Here is a 4,749-nt window from a genome sequence, read left to right as displayed (position 1 = left end):
GACAGACAGACAGACACACATTCTCATTTTTATATATATATATATATATATATATATATATATACGACGGGCTTCTTTCAGTTTTCCGTCTACCAAATCCACTCACAAGGCTTTGGTCGGCCCGAGGCTATAGTAGAAGACACTTGCCCAAGATGCCACGCAATGGGACTGAACACGGAACCATGTGGTTCGTAAGCAAGCTACTTACAACACAGCCACTCCTACGTCACAGAATAATATATAGTTATATATATGTATACTCTTTTAAGAAACCTCTCGACTGGACGGGGCCCCGGGATGATAGGATCCCGGGACCGCAATGTGCGTTCGAGTTGTCGATGTTCACTGAGTCCTGCAATTCGTATCAGTTCACGCGGATAGCCGCGCTCTTCATCGACGAACGAGCCGAGTGATCCCCATCCTGAGAAGATGAAGTTGAAAGTTGACTCCAGCGGAATTTGATCCGGAAGAAATGCCGTTAAGCATTTTATCCAACGCGCAAACGGTTCTGCCAGCTCACCACCTTCATAAGGGGGTAGACTGTATGTATCTATCATTGTTAAAAACTTCTCTTGAAACGCATACTGTAGTGCTGAATTTATCAAATCACTTCCTGCCCGTACTTCACTTAAAAGTAACCAGGACCCAATGGCCCACGTTTACATTAATATCTTTGATCATGACCCAAGTATATCTCTTACACATTTGGCGTGTTGTGCACAACCCGTTCCTATCTTTACACATTATCCTGAGTTTCAAAAAACGAGCATACGTTTCCATTTTTCCCTGCTTCTCTACGGGGGTCACATTTTGTCCATGCACATAGAAATCTTCTGTTATTTGTAAATCAGAAATATGTACCTTCCTTCTTTGTCCTTTCTTGAATACTCATTGTTTAACGAGGTAATCTCTATCTTTTCTCCCCCAAACCTTCTCTCCTCCTCCCTCTCCCTCTCGTTCTCTTTCTCTCTTTCTCTCTCTCTCTCTCTCTCTAGAGAAAGAGAGAGACCTCCTCTATATATTTTTTTGAGACGGCTTACATCCTCTATTTCCCTGTGACATCAGTAAAAGAAGAGCTGTTTGTGGTGGTATCGTAGCTACTATTTACACTGCTTTTATGATTTAAATTAACGTTTTCAACACTGTTTTGAGCTTTTCAATATGTGAATTTAAATGTTTATGCATGAATGTTTTTTCGGTATGTTTGTTTAGTTGTCATATTGTCTGTTTTCATTTTTGTTCATACTCTGTTTTGATATTTGAAATATTGTGGTGGTGGGTCGCGTTTCTGTTTCTATCACTATAACGGGTTTCTCCTGCTACTATATTTGATGTCACCATTACAACAGAGAAAGAAAGCAAATGGCCGTTTGTAAGAAAAGAGATAAAAATAATAAAAATTAGAGTGAGAAAAAGAAACTGCATCTAAGGCGAACATTTCTCCTACTCTAGGAAATGAGGTGAATGTTAAAATAATCTGAAAGTATTTTGTTAAACACTCCAGAGTGAAAACTGGAACAAAAACAGTTTTCCATTAGTAATTTGTACTAAAATTACTTTTATCACGAGACTCTCTCAGACACATCCGCTTGCAAAACTTTCAATAATAATAATAATAATAATAATAATAATAATAATATCTTGAATAGTAAATACAGCAAAGATAATAGAAATAGAGATTATTCGCATTTTAATTTTAGCAATTAATTTTCTTTGCTTTTATATATTATTTTATTCTTTATTATATTTCATTTTTATGAATTAATTTTATTCTGTATGTTCTTTTTTCTTATTTTTATTTCATCTTTATAAAAGAAACATAGCTTAATTGACACGATGGCCTATTCCAGCTAATGTCTGAGTTGAATTATCAAGACTGAAGGATTTTATGGAATAAGAATTTCTGTCAGACCGTCTTTCTCTCCGCCATGTCCCTCCCTTTCTCTCACTTTCTCTTTCTGTTGATTGATAGATTATGTGATTGATTGACTGAATGATAGATTGATTGATTATTTTGTGCCTTATTAAATTTGAGGCAAATAATGTGAACAGTTAGGGGGGGGGGGGAATTGACGTCAAAATATTTTGCAGGCTTTGAACATGGTTCAAAATGAAATATAAGCGCTTTTTGGTCGTTGCTTCAAGCAAGGCTTAAAATCGATATCTCACAGCGCATTGAAGGCATCGATGAGGCATTGTAAGAGTCTTGATAGACAAAAGAAATTTATTTATCCTTCCAAAAATAATAATAATAATACAAAATAAATCTTATGTTTTCACATCCGTTGAGTAAGTGCGTGACTAATAACAGTTCTAAATTAATATAAACAGTAATGAAATCATGATTTCGTGCTTTACTCACTTATGTGTGTATGTATATGAGAGTAAAATATCATTATACTGTGTATATGTGGTTGAGTGTAGGTCTTTGTGCATGTGAGTATGTGATAAAAATATGTATACCTATGTGTGTTCTTGCGCGCGTGTACGTGCATGAGGATGTGTGTATTCGAGTGTGTATGACTGTGTGTATGTGTATATATGAATGCGTGTGTATGAGTGTGTGTGTGCGTGTATGTATGTGTGTGAGTGCGTGTGTGTGTGTGTGTGTGTGTGCGTGTGTGTGTGTGTGTGTGTGTGCGTGCACGCGGGCGAAGTGTGGGTATTCTTCAGTATTGATTAATTTGATATGTGTTTGCTAGAGTTAGCTTCTCTCTGTCAATGTGTATAAGCACCTTATTTATGCATATGTATGCATGCGTGCGTGCGTGTGTGTGTGTGTGTGTGTGTGTGTGTGTGTGTGTGTGTGTGTGTGTTTATATGTATTTACATATGTGTTATATATGCATCATGTATGGATAAATAGAGGTTTTATTACAATTCATCCTTCCTTCTCTCTTTGTATAGGTGTGTATGTGTACATACATTTTCATGTATGTATGAGTTTATGAGTGTGCTTGTGTGTCGGTGGTGATGGTGGTGGTGGTGGTGGCGGCGGCGGTGGTTGCGGTTGAATAGGTGAAGTGTGCATGCATCTGTTTTTGCTTTTGACAAAACAGTGAGGTTATGAGTGTGAAATCCATTGGAGCATTAATCAATCTTACTTCCCTGAATCTCCTTTCTCCTTTTCAACCAACTCTTCTATCAACACAACAACAATCATTAACACATATTTCTACAACTGGAAACATGAACATCACCACCACAATCACAAGCACTAACCAACACCACCAACGCTGTTACCACCACCATCGCAATATGTTGTTGTTGGCACTCCGTCGCTTACGACGTCGAGGGTTCCAGTTGATCCGATCTTCGGAAAGCCTGCTTGTGAAATTAAAGTGCAAGTGGCTGAGCACTCCACAGACACGTGTACCCTTAACGTAATTCTCAGGGATATTCAGCGTGACACAGTGTGACAAGGCTGACCCTTTGAATTACAGGCACAACAGAAACAGGAAGAAAGAGTGAAAGAAAGTTGTGGTGGAAGAGTACAGCAGGGTTCACCACCATCCCCTGCCCTTGCCTCGTGGAGCTTAGGTGTTTTCGCTCAATAAACACTCACAACGCCCGGTTTGGGAATCGAAACCGCGATCCTATGACCGCGAGTCCGCTGTCCTAACCACTGGGCCATTGCGCCTCCACTCCATCGCAATAAACACCATCATAACCACCATCTTTGTAGACTCGACTTTCAGCAATACCTATGAGTCACTACAGCCAGGAGATTTATAACCAAGACTGCGACTATCACAACCAGTACTACCACCGCAACCACAAGTAGTACCACCACTACTATCGCAATAATCACCACTATAACCACTCATTCTGCAACAGAGCTACCACCCCCAGTACTGTTAACCCCACACCCCGTAACTCAGAATACTATACCGAACGGCAGTCGGTCGTTCATGTACGCCCCTCATACCGATTAGAATTAGAGATGGAACGCTGGGTAAAAACAATGAAAGAAACCATAGAGCAAGTGCAGTGTTAATGGTAGTCGTTATAATCGTTGCAGTATTTCTTCTTCTTCTTCTTCTTCTTCTTATTATTATTATTATTATTATTATTATTATTATTATTATTATTATCATTATTATTATTATTATTATTATTATTACTGCTGTTGGTGTTGTTGTTGCTGCTGCTGTTGTTGTTGTTGTTGTTGTTCTGATGCTATCAGCCATCATCGAGGTATTACTACCGCAACAATCACGTTTTTGTTTTTGAAATATCCGACATGTTCTTTTCTCTCGTAGATTTTTTTTTTCCAAGACGTGAACTAGGTGGCTGCTATTTCATGCTTTCGAACGACCACATGAACGTTCTATAATGGTATGATGGAGCGGTGGAGATGCTGGTGGTGCTGGTGGTCGTGGTGGCGGCGGTGGTAGTAATATTGGTCGTAGTCATTGAGGAAAATGGCCATTAGTAGAAGTCGTAGTTTCAGAGATATGCTCGTCAGAAAATGTTTAAATGCCCTTGCTATTGTGATGATAACGGTGATGGTGGCGGTAGTAGTAGTGGTAGAAATGGTGGTGGTGGTGGTGTTGGTAGAAATGGTAATGGTGGTGATCGTAGTAGTAGAAGTGGTGACGGTGGTGAAAATGGTGAAGGTAATGATGGTAGTGGAGGTGGTGATGGAAATTGTGATGGTGTTGGTGGTAGTGAAGGATATAGTGTTGGTAGTGGTGGTGGAGGTGGTGGTTACGGTGGTGACAGCAGCGGAGGTGGTCGTGTGGTGAT

At 39.5% G+C, this 4,749-nt stretch overlaps 1 pseudogene; it reads right to left on the bottom strand.

Moving 5' to 3' along the window:
• Window positions 1-270: 270 nt before the first annotated feature.
• On the bottom strand, window positions 271-431 carry LOC128250044 (5.8S ribosomal RNA; annotated as a pseudogene).
• Between the last annotated feature and the right edge of the window lie 4,318 nt (window positions 432-4,749).

The sequence above is a fragment of the Octopus bimaculoides genome, chromosome 1, assembly GCF_046866305.1.
Source record: "Octopus bimaculoides isolate indiv1 chromosome 1, ASM4686630v1, whole genome shotgun sequence".
NCBI lineage: Eukaryota > Metazoa > Mollusca > Cephalopoda > Octopoda > Octopodidae > Octopus > Octopus bimaculoides.
Note: the sequence above shows the minus strand (reverse complement) of the source record. Positions and strands in the feature narration are given on the sequence as shown.